The sequence below is a fragment of the Chionomys nivalis genome, chromosome 3, assembly GCF_950005125.1.
Source record: "Chionomys nivalis chromosome 3, mChiNiv1.1, whole genome shotgun sequence".
Lineage (NCBI taxonomy): Eukaryota > Metazoa > Chordata > Mammalia > Rodentia > Cricetidae > Chionomys > Chionomys nivalis.
The window spans coordinates 93,143,650-93,160,316 of record NC_080088.1 but is presented as its reverse complement, the minus strand read 5'-3'; the positions used below and the strand labels follow the sequence as shown (position 1 = coordinate 93,160,316).

General features: G+C 47.9%; 1 protein-coding gene across 2 annotated transcripts in view; it reads right to left on the bottom strand.

Annotated features, from left to right (window-relative positions):
• The window catches only part of Mad1l1 (mitotic arrest deficient 1 like 1), a 315,139-nt gene that overhangs the window by 151,654 nt on the left and 146,818 nt on the right, over nt 1-16,667 (bottom strand). Inside the window, exon 1 of one of the 2 annotated variants that reach the window (XM_057764610.1) lies at nt 11,141-11,187. The exons of the other annotated variant lie outside the window; for it this stretch is intronic. The gene's annotated coding sequence lies outside the window, so the exon portion shown is untranslated. Of the gene's footprint in view, nt 1-11,140; nt 11,188-16,667 lie in introns of those variants that run through there. 2 annotated transcript variants of the gene reach the window in all.

Genomic DNA, 16,667 nt, shown 5'->3' with positions numbered 1-16,667 from the left:
GCATCTCCAAACTACCTGTAATTCCAGCTGCAGGGAATCCCATGCCTTTCACCTCTGCAGCCACCTGCACTAACATGCACATACTCACCCTCCCCACAAAAGGCACATGCATACGCATTATTTTTATATTAATAAAAACAAGTGATGAAGGAAGAAAAATAAGGAGACAGAAAAGACATACATACACACACACACACACACACACACAGAGAGAGAGAGAGAGAGAGAGAGAGAGAGAGAGAGAGAGAGAGAGAGAGAGAGAGAGAGAGAGAGCAGAAAAGAGGAAGAGAGGAAGAGACAGAGAGAAAGACGTACGTACCTGGGCATTTTTCTGGCACAGCTGTGGGTGGGCCAGTCGGTTTCTCCAGAGATGACTGACTACATCAGCCCCTGGGCTGTGATCCATCCACATGTGAACACTTTGCCGTACATTACAGTTGCTACAGTCACAGGCTGCTCCCACCACCAAGCCTTCCAACCATACCATAACAAACTGAAACCAAAGTACACCCTTTCTGCTTCTTGGCACAGCTATGAATTAACTAAATAATACATACCAGTTCACTAATTGTGACAAACGAATCAGAGCAAAGCAAGAGAGTAGGGACAACTTCAAAGTTCAAACATTAATAAATGTATATATAAACAGCAATAGGGTTCTGTGCTACACAGCTGTAATCTCAACTCAGAAGGCGGAAGCATGAGAACCAGAAGTCCAAGGTTAGCCTTGGCTAAATAAGAAGTTCGAGACCAACCTGAGCCATGTGTCCTGAATCTCCGAACATGTGTACCCAACAGTTGGTATGTACACCAGTGTATGTATATCTTCATATCATGTCGACATCCAGGAGCCTACGGCTGAGGAATCAAGCAGGAGCAAATGGCTCGAGGGTGCCGCAGGGAGAGAGGAATGTACTAATTTTTACTAGACTTTGATATTAACAGCCTAACTTCTCATCAGCAGTGGAGCCACTAAGAAGAATCACATAAAAGCACACCAGGTGACCAAGATAATGAGGAGAGAGAAAAACAGAAGGGAAAGTTTATTCTAAGACAAAGTACAAAAACAGGAGGGGGGGGTGTGGAAGCACAAACAAAAAGACCAGTAAGATAGATAATTTAAATGCAAATGTGTTAAGCTGAGAACATAGCTCCACAGTAGAGCCCCTCTCAGAATCCCAGAGCAAGGAACAGACAGCCTTGCTCAGCAGTAGAGGGGCTGGAGTATGGCTATAGTGGTAGAATGTCTGCCTAGAACCCCAGTGAGGGGCTGGGGTGTGGCTCAGTGGTAGAGCACCTGCCTAGAATCCCAGTGAGGGGCTGGGGTGTGGCTCAGTGGTAGAGCACCTGCCTAGAACCCCAGTGAGGGGCTAGGGTGTGGCTCAGTGGTAGAGTGCCTGCCTAGAACCCCCAGTGAGGGGCTGGGTGTGGCTCAGTGGTAGAGCACCTGCCTAGAATCCCCCAGTGAGGGGCTGGGGTGTAGCTAAGTGGTAGAGCATTTACCTTTCATGTGTAAGACCTTCAGTTCTTTCTGATTCATTCACAGAGGAACAGATTTCTCATTACATAAAAGAAACTAAACTAAATATTTCAACTTAGAAAAACACTGCCTGTCTGAATAAAGAACACTAAACCTATACTCCACTTATAAGAGAATGTTTATAACCAAATAATGAAGTTTCAAACGGAAGTTAGAAGAGCAAAGGGTGCAGATATAAATATGGAAGCTGATGGCCTCTACAGAACTAATCACTGGAAGAATCCACAGGCGCAGATGAATTCACAGGCAGAGAACGAAGACTACTTTCAATCAGCGTGTGCCTCCTAGAACAGCATCTAAGGACACAGGATGTTAACTGACAAAGCTAACAGAAGACAGGCTGTCTACAGACAGTCAGACCACAGGAAGCTTCACTGGGATACACAGAAGCTCAACAGGGCAACTTGCCACTGACACAGGCATCTGCAGGTGACGACATCAGCAGCCTAGGTCCACGACCCGTGCAGAGCTGCTTCACGAACACATGCTACCAGGAGGCCATGAAGCAGACTTCTTAAAGTTTCTTTCAGACAGAGTCTCACACTGTGCTTCAGGCAGGCCTCAAACTCACAGTAATCCTCCTACTTCTATCTCCAGAGTGCTGGGATGATAAATGTTTGCCACCTTTCTTAGCCACGCATCTTGATACATTTTAAAAGACTGATATCAATCAAAGCATAGTTTGAGGACAAGGAACCTACAGTAGAATTAAATGATGCAAGAGATAAAAACTTAGCAAATGGATTTAAGTTAAGAAATCTATTTGTGAATAAACCAAAAATGACAATGAAAATGGATAAATACTCCAAACTACAGAGTTTCAAAGTCTGAATCACAAGTGTCCCCAAGGATCCGTGTGTTGAAAGCCTGGTGCCCGTCCTGTGGCACTACTCAGAGCTACGAGAACATTTAGGAAGTGGGGCCAAGTGAAAGAAAGTGAGGTGCCTGGGGGCATGACCCCGAAGGAGACTGTGGGATCCCAGGCTATTCCTTGCCATCTCTTGGCTTCAGGGCCTGGAGGTGAAGGACTTGGCCTTACTACATGGTTGGCCAGGATGTATGATCTGGCCACAGTGTAAAACCATAATTCAGTACAGCACAGAATTGCCAAATAAGCATTTTTTTCTTCATAAGGATACTCTTGGCAACCTACTATCATGATGGAAGGCTGCTTAACACAATAAGGAAAATAAAATATATGAAGCACACAGCATGCAACTAAATTACAGCCTTAAGAGCAGACATCTAAAGAGAAGACAGAATAAGAACCAACCAGCTACATACACAACTCATATTCAAACACGAATTAATGCCACAGAAAGGAGGGAGCAATATGAAAAGCAAATGAGTAAAACAGAATAAATATTATAGAGAATTAATAAAGCCAAAAGTTGGTTCGTTCAAATGACTAATAAAATTAATAAGCCCTTGGGCTGGGAGAGAGCTCAGCAGTTAAGAGCATATACTGCTCTGCACAGGATCCGAGTATGGTTCTTAGTATCAATATCGGGTGGCGCACACCCGCCTGCGTCTACAGCTCCAGGGGCATCTGACACCGTCTCTGGCCTCTACAGGCACCTGCACTCACATGTGCATACCCATAGAGATATTCACATAATAAAATAAAATCTCTTTAAAAAGTTAATAAACCCTTAATGTTTATTAATAAAGAAATAAAAATTAACAAGCAAGGGTGAGAGGGAAGCAGTACACATCAGAATACTAACAGCACTGGGGGAGGAGCGCTGCAAAGGTAGCTCCGTGGGTAAGAGCACTGGCTGCTCTTGCAGAGGACCTGGGTTCAATGCCCAGCACCACACGGAGCCTCACAACCATCTGTAACTCTGGTTCCTGGCTTTTAAAAAAATAAATAAATAAATGCAGATGTGAAGATGGCTCAACACGTAACATACTTGCTGCACAAGCAGAAGGACCTGAGTTAGGACCCCAAGCACTCATAAAAGCTGCATTGGTGAGAGACTCTGTCCGAAAACACAAGGTGGAAGCTCAAGAGAGGGCTCAGTGGTTAAGGGCACCAGCAGGTCCTGCTGAAGACCTGAGTTTAGTTCCCAGTACCCAATACCCTCTGCTGAACTCTGAAGGCATCTGAATACATGTGATATACATGTATTATATACATATGTGAAAAAAATCTTTTTGTATAGGTGGAGTGCAATTCATACCCTCTAGCATCTACATGCATACACACACATGCATACAAGGACACACATGCGAGTGCTCACACACAAAGAATAATTTAAGCTATTGAGGCTAGAGAGATGGCTCAGTGGGTAAAGGGCCTGTCATTCAAGCATAAAGACAGAGCTTAGACCCCCAGCATCCACTTAAATCCACATAGCCACATGAATCTGTGACTCCAGGGATGGGGAGGGAAGAGGCAAGCAGATGGCTGGAACTTACACGTCGACCAGTAGCTTACACGCTGGTGTAGTCCAGCAGACCATTAAGGAGGAAGGAAGCACCAGTCTTATAGACTATCCCAGAAAATCCACAGCACAAAACCTAATGGGAACCTAAGGGCCAGACTTTCCAGTCAGTGTTCATCCAGAACTGCAGCTGGATGGCTAAGCAAGCGCAGGGCTAAACTGCAATGCATAACCCGCAGGGGAGAAGCGCTTCGTCCTGAGCCACCTGTGGGGCTCCACATTTGAAAAGTCGGAAGCCAATCCACATTAACAGAATAAATGAGAGAAGTCATACAGTATCAATATTTGCAGGGGAAAAAATTGCTTAAAATTGATACCTATCCACCATGTAAACACAATACAGAAAAAAGCCTCTTATGGGCCGATGAGATGTCCCAGCAGGTAAAAGTGCTTGCTCTACAAAAGTGATGATGACCTGAGTTCCACCCTAGGTCCACGATGGAAAGAAAGATCTAGCTGTCGGGAGTTTTCTGACCTCCACACTTCCACATGAATGCTGTGTGGTATGCACACCCCACACCCCCGCACATATACACACATGCATACAAGTAATGAATAAAACAAAGCAAATATTCGAAGAGGATTTGAAAGGAGCCCCCTAGCACATGAAGGCTAGAGGGCCTGCTGACTGGCTGCATGTCCTCCCGAGGACAGCGTGAACTTGAACAGCTACACACTGCCGGCTTAGCTGAGACTGGCAGGGAGGGGCACTCTGCCACTAACCCCTCTGTTCAAAGCGGCGCCGCTGAGCTTCTCAGAAGTGGAGCAAAGCAAGAAAAGAACCTGAAGTATAAAGGCTGAGAAAGAAGGTGACATGAATTGCCAGCACAAGACACAACTGTGAACAGATAATCCGACTTAATCTACAAAGGATTATTAAAGCAAGTACGTTTAGCCATGCCACCACCGGACTGGAGCAAGATCATCAAGGATAAACAAACAGAGCCTGGTTCCACACCTAGGAAGGAGGAGCCGAGGTTCAAGGGCTCCCTGGGTGGTGGGGCAAGTGCAAGGCCATCATGAGTTAACGAGACTTTGTCTCAAAATAAAGCACCAGAGGACTGGGGGCTGCAGCTCACTGGTACAGTGCTCGCTGAGCAAGGCCCTAGGTTTGGTCCCCAGGCTCAGTTCCCACCCCTGCAGGAAAGAAATGGACTCACTTGAAATTCCCACACTACAGCACAATCTGTTAGATGTAAGATTTGAGGAAAGGCATTGTGATGGTTAATCTCTGTCCGTGACTGTCAGCTTGGCAGGAACTGGAATCAACATGACTCCAGGTCTATAGGATATTCCCTGAACAGATAACTAAGCGGGAAGGCCCTCCCCCAGAGTGGATGCTGCCTTCCAGCGGTGGTTCAATGTGGTGGTTTGAATGAGAAACATCCCCCACAGGCTTCCGTTTTCGGACTCTTGGGCCCCAGGAGGCTGAGCTGTTTGGGGAGGTTATGGAACCTTTGGAGGGTGTAGCCTTACTGGAGGAAGCATGTCACTGGAATTTTATAGCCTCACCCTACTTCCTGTGCTTGCTCTCTGCTTCCTGGACGTGGATGAAACTGTGATCAACCAACTCCCTACTCCTGCTACCATTCCCTGACTTCCCCCTCTCCCCACAATGGACTCCCCTCTGGAATCATGAGCCAAAACAAACCTCTCTTTTCTAGCAAAAGAAAAGTAACTACTATACCCAAAGATAAGAAGTCTCAGAGAAAAGCTGTTGCTTTTTGCCTGCTCCCCTCTGCCTCTTGCTGGTGAGTGTATCTACTCTGCTGCTGCCTCCGATGCCTCTGCCACGTTTCATTAATACCTGACTCAACCTTCCCAGGCCTCCATCACAGACTGAAGAAACAGCACTGGATCACTAGCTAGTGGCACTGTCTTCAGAAGGTGTCAAACTTTTAGGGCTGTGGCCTCCTGAGCAGAAGAGGGTTGCTGGGGATTGGGGGTAGGTAGGTAGGAGGAAGGCAGAGTATGTAGGTGGTATCCACTTCTGGTTCTGTCCCATGTTCTCCACTCTGTCTGCCACTGTGACGTGACCAGCTGTGAGCTTCAGTCATTATGCACTCCTTGGCATGATGGGCTGTATCCACCGCAACGTGAACCCAAATAAATCCTTCCTCCTTTAAGTTGCCTCGGCCAGGAATCTTGTCACAGGGACATAAAAGGAAGTCACAGGGTAGGTAAAAATCACAACATGAACTGAAGGCACAGGTGGCAGCAAAGGCTTCTAAAGCAGGACGCATATGCCCAAACAACAATCATAGAAAAATATGGAAACAGATTAGAGCTCAGTAAAAATAAGAACATCAATGACGAAAAAGAATGAAAACTGCCAGATTTGGTGGCAGGGGATATACTTCTTTAACAAAAAGCTAGTGACCAAAATTTATCAAGAACCTTATGAGGGGCTGGAGAGATGGCTCAGAGGTTAAGAGCATTGCCTGCTCTTCCAAAGGTCCTGAGTTCAATTCCCAGCAACCACATAGTGGCTCACAACCATCTGTAATGGGGTTTGGTGCCCTCTTCTGGCTTGTAGGCATACACACAGACAGAATATTGTATACATAATAAATAAATAAATATTAAAAAAAGAACCTTATGAATAATTAAATCAAATGGGGTCTGCTGTGTGCCATGTTCTGGGGAGTCATAAAGGAACACCCATTCTAAGGGAGGGGCCACTAGCCAGAGAAAATACTGTATCCAAGTCATGTTGGTGACGGCCTTCATTCCTGTTTCTGAGATAAAACAGAAGCAGCTGAAGGGAGACAGGTCTCTTGTGGCTCACAGTCCAAGGATGCAGTCGCCACAGTGCACAGTGGGGAAGCCAAGGAAGCAGGAGGCTGAAGCAGCCGTTCTCACTGCATCCGCAGTCAGGAAGCAGAGGGAAGAGAAAGCATGCTGAACATTACTGCTGCCTAGGGATTAACATGGGAGCCCCGCAAGAGCAGTGCACTTATGGGTACACAAACACACAGAAACCCTATGCCCAAGCCCTGGGCCAGAAAATTCACAGCAGCATTGCTCAATACTGCTGGGTAGGAAGACACCCAAATGTCCACCATGAGAAGGAGGAAAACACACATGGCACTCTCAGAGATCATTATGAAACCTCTGTGTCCAGCAGGGTCACTGTGAACAAAGGAAGCCAACCAACCACCACAGCTACGTGTGCAGGAATCCATGAAAATGAAATTCAAAACCAGGCAAAGCTAACAGTGAGGTTGGTTCTGGGAGTAGCCAAGAGCCACAAAGGTACCAGAGACTAGTCACCTTGTGTCCTGCTGGGGTCCACAGACACACTGACCTCGTCTACATTAGTACATTTAGTGAGGAGTGATGTGGCCCATGGTCCTGAACTCACAGCAATGCTTTTTACTTCAGCATCCTGAGATCTGGGACTACAGCAGGCACTGCCAAGCTCCATTTAACATGAAACTTTTTACTTAGAAAGCTATGTGTGGTCTCGAAAGTGCACTACATACCTGAAGATAGCTGAGTGGATGGCCATCTGAGGCTCAACCACTGTTCCAACAGGAACCTCATTGGGGGTGGAGTGCTAAGGGAAAGGAGAAGGCAATGTGAGACCCCGCACGGGAAGATGGAAGGCAAGGGTGGCGAGCAGGGACCATGGTGTTGGGTTCATCTGAGAGCTGGGATCGTCACTAATAACAGAGGGACAAGGAAAGATGAAAAAGGGTGAGGGGTCCGAGAACAGAAAGCTCAGTTGTGACACTGGGCTCTCAGGCCAGACTCGGCCTCACCATCTCCCAGATCCCTGGCAACAAATGATGCTTTCGATGTTGAGACAGGTCAAAAAAGGATGCTGAGGGAGTCTACAAGATGCAGCTGAGGCCACCAGGTCTTGCTGTGTCTAATCCAATCCTGTGTCCACAAGGCACCAACAATGAGAAGGGAGCCCAGAGACGCCAGGTGAGGCATAGAGAGAGTTGGTTGCCCTGCACCCCACCCTTAGCAGAAGCAGTGAGGGAAACAAGAGGCTATGCCCCCAGTGGTTGTTTGAACAAGGGGTGCAGACAACCGTCTCTGGGGACAAAAGTGTTCACAGTCATCAAAGCTCATTAAATGTGGTTAATTGGGTGAGGCCAGTCCCACTGATGACGAGAGAATGAGAGGATAATTTTAGCGAAATGCAGTTCCATTAATTTCCATATAGTCTCTTGAACAAAGTACTAACAAAGTGTTACCAAACGCATTTCTTGCTTCGATTCTTTCATGAGTAGATAAGGCTAATTTAGAATTAGCACACCGCTCACTTAGGCCAATTAGAGCCGATTAAACAGGGTCCCTGGTCTGTTCCCACGCATTGTGCTTCCTGGGTGGGCTAGGGCTGGGGAGTCAGAAGTTCAACCCTTCCAACAATACAGGAAGCTCTCAACACATGCTCACAGACACGTATCAGATGCTGCGTGGGGAGCGAGAAAACCGACTTCTGTTGGGTGCCCATCGGCCACCACACTCTGTAAGTGTGGACACGGACAGACAGCAGCCTTGCAGAATACCTGGTAGCCTGCCCTCGAGGCTGCCGTCCTTCCTTCGGCAGTTCCGAGTCTTCTCCCTGAACTGTGGTAAGACTCCTGATGTGGTCACCTCACCTGCCACTGAGCCAAGGGCATCAAGTGCTGAACCACCTTTGGGGTCACCAGCTTCCGTAGAGACCCATTAGACACAGCCAGCAGAGTCCACACCCACATCAGCCAGGCTTGTGGCTGCACAGTAAATGTGTCTGGCTCTCCGTGGGTAGCCAGAGGCTAACACAGCTACTCAGTAAGGCAGGGCAGGGTAAGAGTCTCTCCATGGGCTATAAAACAGTGCAGACAGCACCACACACACCCAGTGACTCCCTGAGTCACTCACTGCCTCTGACTACTTCCTGCCCAACCCCCTGCTGGAGGGGACAGAAGAGGAGGAGGCCCTCAGCACTCTGTACTATGAGCCCCAGCCCCCATGTTCCTGCAATTTCAACCTTCTGAGAAAAAGCTCTACAACACCTATTGTAGGAAGGAGTGGGAATCAATTGAGACTTCCCGAGCAATCTTACTCGGGCTTCACACTGCTCTATTACAAACTCCATTTCATTTACGCTACTTGTATAATGCATTCCCAGCACCCACCCTGAGCCAGCCCTGTGCTTCCAAGCAGCGACTCCTTACACCAGTGCGGGTGACTCTGTGGGCAATGCATTAGAGCTGATCTTCCTGGGGTGACACCAGCAGCTGCCAAGTGATGAAGCTGCAATGACTGTCCTACGGCAGGCTCCTCCCTCAGTGTCCTCAGAAAGAGGTTAGAAACAGGTCCGTGGTGACTGAGCAGAGAGATGGAGGGGCTAGGACAGCCTTAGGCCTAGCACGGTGTCGCTGCTACTCAAGCACATCGCACAGGGCGCAAGAGGAAGGCTAGAGGACATGGTCTGCAGCAACTGGATGCAGCTGATGCCCTGGATGCCCAGCCTGGCCCTTCAACCTTCTGTTTCTGCAACCAGTGAGGAAGAGACTGACTCGGACAACTTTGTGATTTTTCGGTTTTATGATGCTAAGCAGCTGGTTCAACAGGGGACATCACAGACAGCTGGGCACCTCAGAGTGCGGGCCAACATCACGACCTTGTCTTTACTCTGCAACGGCCTGACTGCCTACCCAACCTAAGACTCCCCCAGCTGCATGGGTTCAAGCCCCACCCCTCCTGTAAAACTCCTCTCACTACAAGACTCAAACCTAGCTATTACTGCTGATGACCAGACCTCTAGCCATCTGGAGTACAAGTTCTTAACCTGTGGGCCATGACCCTTTTGGGGGATGAACAGCCTTTTTAGGAGAGTTGCATATCAGATATTTATATTACAATTTATCACAGCAGCAAAATTACAGTTATAAGTAACAATGGAAATAACTTTATGGTTGAGGGTCACTACACCATGAGGAACTGTATTAAAGATTAGGAAGGTTGAGAACCATTGATCTGGAGGGACTGGACCAAGTCAGTGTACTGCTCCCAGGTCCTCAGGCAAAACCTAGGGAACATTCTCGTGAACTCTTCTGGTACAAGCTGAGAAAGCAACACTGCAACCCCAAGTTGAGGGGCCTCCTTCAGCTGGCAAACAGCATACCAAGTGCAGACATGATCCCTTTGTGCTCGCATGCACTCATCAGAGCATTGGGACGCCCAGTTATGGTCCACTCTTTTCAAGGAGACAAGATCCCAGAATGACTTTTCTTGGCCCATGCTGTGGGGGAAGCAGGGCGACTCACCCTATTCCACCCATTTCTAGGTTTCTTCTTCTCAAACCTGCACTAGTTGAGATGCGGGTAAGAGAATGGAGAGGCTTCGGGCAGGAGGGTGCCCAGGGTGACTGCCAACACTGCCACTGTGTCATATTCCAATGTTCACAGGAGTGGTATGTACCCCAGAATGGACCCCAGCAAGGGTCTCAATGGAGAAGGCAGTTAGACATCAACCCATCACTCGGACTTCATCATCTCCCTTGGCTACCCGGATAGGGAATTAAAGGCCCCACACAAACCACTGGCAATACCAGCCTCCAGTGACACAAAGCATGGGTACTGGTCCCAACAGACCAATGAAAGAAGAAACCCCTGAGTGTGATGCCTGGTGAAGCAGTGTCTTCCCGGAACACCTTCCAGCAGAAGTGTAGACAAAGGAACGTGTGGCATGGACAGACACCACTGTGACGTGAGGGCCACAGCAAACCCCTTATCAAACAGTATCCAAGATCACGAAAATCTAACCATCACAAAGGCCAACAGGAGAAACGCAATTAACAAATAAACAAGGGGTGGGTAGGAAGAATAAAAGGTGCTGGGGTGTCCTTAGAAGAACACTTCCTAGCCAGGTGTTGGAGGTGCACGTCTTCAATCATACCACTTGGAAGGCAGAGGCAGGTAGATCTCTGAATTTGAGGCCAGCCTGGGCTACAGAGTGAGTTCCAGGACTGTAACACGAGGGCCTACTTTTTGGGGTTTCTGTCCTGCCCAGTTCCCACAGCTGGCAAGTCCCAAAGAAAATCACACAGAGGTCTCCATAAGTTATAAACTGAATGGCCTATTAGCTCAGGCTTCGTATTAGCTCTTATAACTTATTATTTTAAGTCTATGTTAGCCACATGGCTCAGTACCTTTTTCAGTGGGACGGGTCACATCCTGCTTCTTTGGTGTCTCAACAGGACTGCGGAAAGAGCTTCCTTCTTCCCAGAATACTCCTGTTCTCTTTGCCTAGCCTCTACTTCCTGTCTGGCTACTGACCAATCAGCATTTATTTAAAACATAACAGGACAGCCAAGGCTACACAGAGAGGTCTGTCTCAGGGTGAGGGGAAGCAGCCACTAACTAGTGCTTCCTAGAAACCAGGCACACAATGCTGGCCAGACCTTGAACCCAGCAACTCCATCTGACAGGTGAAGCTACTGGAGTGGTGGAAAGTCAGAGACTACCAAATCACAAGTAAGACAGAGGTGGAGGCATGTATCTCTACAGAGAAGCAGAGTGTTGGTGACTGGCACCTGTTCCAATGGCATGCTCTGTGGCAAACACAGATTTGGCCCCAACACTTGCATAGTTACTGATTGAGACAGTGACTATAGAAACAGGAGGGAGGAGAAGGACAGACACAATGTGTGTTCTGTACAGAGATGTGACAGGCTTTCCAAATGGCTTCTATACTTCTTTTTGAATGGTTTCTTTGTTTATTTGCTTGTTTTTGAGACAGAGTCTTATATAGCTCAAGCTGACCTACAGTTCACTCTGCAGCCAAGGATGTCCTTAATAACTGATCCTCCTGCCTCTATCTCCCAAGTGCTGGAATTACAGGTATGAGCCATTATATCTGGTTTATGTGGCATTGGGATCAAACATAGAAGTTGGGACCATAAGCTTAGAAGAGCCAAATGATTTGGTGTCAAGCCCAAGGGCACCAGCTACTAGGGGAGTGTGAGAGGGAACCACAGGTAAGGGACCTTAACCCACAAGCCAGCATGTGTTCTTGTGAAGCCACAGGCCATGTGCACTGCAGGGCAGCTAAGAACAAACACAGATACAAATACAAATCACAAGCTTACTTCAAAAGCTGAGATGTATGGGGGAGGAGTTGTACCTCAGCTGCATCATTCATTGCAAGCCTGAACTTTGTAGACAACAGCTTCATATCACAATGTCAAAAGGTTGAACACACACTGGACAAAGTGTCCCATCTGACCAGGACCAAGATTCTGCTATGTGCAGATGCCCAGCCTGCTGCTGGAAGTTTCTCATAGTTTATCTGTATATTAAAGAAATAAATCCAAGGCCTGCAATCTACTGATGGCCTCTGGTAACAGCCAGGATCCTAGAAGATAAGATTCGGAAAGCTGCCCCAGAGACCCATGGCACACTGTGTGCATCCCCAAAGATGAGGCCCTTGTGTGATACTCTATAAACAGTTGCTGTGTCCCAGATGCAGTGCAGGGACCACATGCTGCAAAGGGACACGGGAAACAGGCAGAATAGTGTCACACACTTAGAAACCCAAAGCCAGGCTGTCTCCATGTGGGTACCAACGCGATAGGAAGTGGTCAGCTGAATGCAGTCCACTTCTGCAACCCTTCACTCCTGCCACCATGTGCCCCTCTTCCCCCAAGCTCCCACTGTACCAGAGGAGGCTCCACCCTCAGCAGAGAGCACAGCCCTGAGCGAGCCTCTGCCATATAAAAGAGTCAGGCCAGCTTCTCCTCCCTAGTAACAGGCTGCAATTTTTTAGAACTGTTTTAGATTTACAAAGAATGGGAAGATAACAGACATGTCACAAACCACACCCAGCCTCTGTTACTTGTGGCATACTCAGGGCATAGGCAATGGTTCCTAGCTAATGCAGAGACATCCAGCTGCCTCTTCCTCCCACCTCACCTCTGCCACCCCACTCCCCTGCTCTCCAGGATCCCTCACCCCAGGATCTATCCACCACACCACACGGCCTGCTAGCACATGCTCAGGCAATCTTGCTGGCTTTCCTACATCCCTGGAGACCTGGACCATGATGCGGATAGCTCTGGCAGCCTGTGAAATTTGCTAGGTTTTTCTCCACAGAAGGACTGGGGTTGGAAATCACTGGGAAGAGACTGAAGAGGCAAACTCACTGTTTTGTCATGCACATTCAGGTGACTCATTAGTGTGACTTTAGACTGGAGCAGGCCCTGGTCTCCCACTGCAGATGACATAGGAACCTACCACCCGAAGCCAGAGAGGGACCTATGGTCCATGCTCAAGGGAGGAGAGCTACACAATCCGGAGACTCCAGTCCCAAGTTCCCAGTGTTGCCCCACTCACACTGGCCAGCACAGACACATGGGTCTGAGATTCCTGTGCTAGGAGGCCTGCACTGCCTCACTGCCCACCAGAGCTCATGACACTGGCTTTCAGGAGACAGTGGGGTGTTGTGAGGCACCCTGATTGGTTTATTTATAAAGGCAGGGGTGTGAATTTGATCTGTGCTGACATTCCACACTCTCAGTTACATTTCTCAACTTCCACCCAGTCTCAGTGGCAGTGGTTTGTCCCACAAGATATCTTCTAGGTGCAGGGTATGCTCACTACAGGGGCCCTTCACCTTCTAGGCTGCTCTCAGATGTCAGAGCAAGGAAGGGTGCATGCTAACCTGGGCAGGGACACCTACTCAAGATATGGCTACCTCTATAGTAAGCAAGACCCATGTTCCTGGGGTATACCCAGCCCTATGCCTGCAGTCTAACGACCACTCTTGTCCCATGCTGACCCAAATCCAACAGAGAGAACCCTGGATGTGTGCCTCCTGCCAGCCACATACTCAACTGCTCGCTTCTAGATACACATGTGCCACTCAGATCACATACCATGTACTCCCAAGGGCACAATGCTATCCCCAGAGCGTGGTGCTCCTGTGTACCTGTCATCAGGCAGAGACCCTAGTCACTCTCTGGGGATGCAGGCCAGCAGTCCTCCTACCTGGGGGTCTAAGAGACTGTGGTGGTAACTGCTCTTTTGTCTGAGAAAGCCAGAGCATTTGACCCACATCCTTATTAGGACTGCAGCTCCTATCTATCTATACATCTGCTATCCAGTGCATAAGAACAGACTTCATCGTTTCAAAAAGCACCATGTGCTACAGGGAAGACATTGGGTAGCCACTTATTAGAAGATATTTACTAAAGGTCACACAGTCACTGACATTTATTTCATATGTGGATATTGTGCTTTGAAAAAAAGAGGGATTAGTGTGTTGCCTAAACCATTATCATTAAGTTAAAACTTCAGAATTTTCACTTATTCTTGGTTTCTAATATTTTATAATCATATACTATTTTTGTATTTAGACATATGTATATAAGCAATCATTTGGGGCAAAAAAAAAACTCAAAAACCAAAGAACAAAAAGGCACCACGATAATTAACCAGCGCGAATTACCAGTAGAAGACAGTCCTGGGGATGTTTACCTGACAACCCAGCTGCTCAAGAGGCTGAGGAGGGAGGACTAGAAGTTCAAAGCTAGCCTGGACTGCAGCGGAGAAAAAGGACTGGGCTGAGCAGTGGGGCATCTGCCTAGAATCAAAATAAGGGGCAGAAGGTAGGGACCAATGTTAGACCACTTGCCTAGAATCTCATCATTGAGAGTCTGGAGAGACGGCTCAGTGAATAGAACATGGTAACCATGAATTCCAGAGTTAGGACTTAGGAGTGAGGCTCAGTGACAGACTACTTGCCTGATACTGTGAAGTCCTGTGTTCAGTTTCCAGGACCACAACTAAAAGGGGTAGGGAGCATCCCTTTGAGCTGGTACCGGCAGGAGACAGCACCTGACCTGCAGTCTCATGCTATGAAAAAGGGAAGAGAGGAGCTATATGTACAATGCACCCCATCCCCTGCCCCTCATACATCTGTGTGCAGGTCCGTACAATGCACCCCATTCCCTGCCCTTCATATATCTGTGTGCAGGTCCGTACACTGCACCCCATTCCCATCCCCTCATACATCCGTGAGCAGGTCTCCTGAGTTAAAAGAACTCCTTTAAAGACCTTCAATTGAATGAACAGGTTCTAAGTCTCCCCAGTTCAATAAGAGGGGAGCCTAATCCTCGTGGCTGCAGCTCCACACAGCCTGACTAACCCTCTTACCCAGTTTTTAAACTGTCACTTCCGAGACTCCCAACTCCCCTGCTGTCCCTTTGAAAAAGCCAGTCACTTCTGCATCAGGTGGAACAGAACTGAGCCCTCCTCTGCTGTCAGCGGAGAGTGGAATGAACTTGTTCACCACGGTCACATCTGGCTGTGCAGGTAGGGAACATAGCAACAGGCCACTGTCCTTTCCTTGACCCACTGAGACAGGTACACAGGTGCCATGTACCACCAAGGTAAACCACCAAGAGGTGATACTGCACCTAAGTGTTGCGTGTCACTGTAGCCATGGCAACTAAAGCAAAACAATACAGTGGTAGCTAGGTCTTTCATAATGGTAGGGGAGTTACTGACTCTCTGTATGAAGGGACAGGAAATTTAATGTGGGATTCCAACTATTACCCCCATTCCTCTAGGACCCTGCAAGTGATCCTGGGAGACGCTAGTGTATCTGAGATTTGATCTATCACACCTTCTCCTTTGCACCAACTGGTCAATCGTGTCAGGTTGTAAAGTCAAGCTCCCACCTTGATGAGCTACTCTTACCACCTGGGATAAAATAAAAACTAAACAAACTTCCTGTCCTGTATGCTTACAGCCAAGTTTTGGTCATGTCACACACTTTTTTGCAAAATAAAATTACATTGCTGGGCTACCTTCACTTTGTTTGTATTTCTTTGTGCAGCACTGAGGTTATTCTTTTCCATTACAGAGACATGACAGCTTGGTCCTAAGGGAGACTCTGAAATCTCTATCCGTTATGGGTTGAGACTTTTGGGTGGTGCAGATGTTTGGGGATCACCCATGCGCCTGTAAGAAACGCTTCACCTGTGTGCTGTAAAAAAGCTCGATAAACTAAGTGAGCTCACCAAGTTGGGTTCCTGTGAAATTGTACTTTGATCTGTCATTCATACTTTATGTTTTGACTGGATGCTCCTTGTGTCTCTCTAGCAAAAATTACACAACAATAAATCACCCTGGTTTGCCTTCCCTGACAGTCTACCAATAAAGCAAGCCCCAGGCTGGGTACACTCAGTTTTGTCCGAGGGAGAGGCAAGCTGCCTTGTGCCCACTGGCTGAGGTCAGAGAGAATATCACCCAGGAACAACAGCAGGGACTGTCTGTTACTGAAAAAGAACACTAGCAGCCACCACCTACCTTCTGATGTTGTGGGCACGCCAGCACCATGGCCTCTGGCCCTGCTGTTGAGTACATCCCACATAGTACCTGTGTGCATTTAGTCATTCGACATGCATCCCAGGACACCACACACACCACAGTCACCTCTCCACAAGGATACCACTCACTTCAGCTGCCAATGGATACCCTGGACAGGAAGAGGACTCCTGAGAAACAGCCCTGGACTCAGAAAGTTTGTGCCCTCCTCTCTGCATCCTCCTAATTTATAAAATTGCTTATGCAAAGATATTACCATGCATAATGCATTCAGCTGCACAGTGCCAGCAGTAGCCTTAATGGAGAAAGCTTAAGTCAGCCACGTCGTGAGTAGAAGCCTGCTGTTGA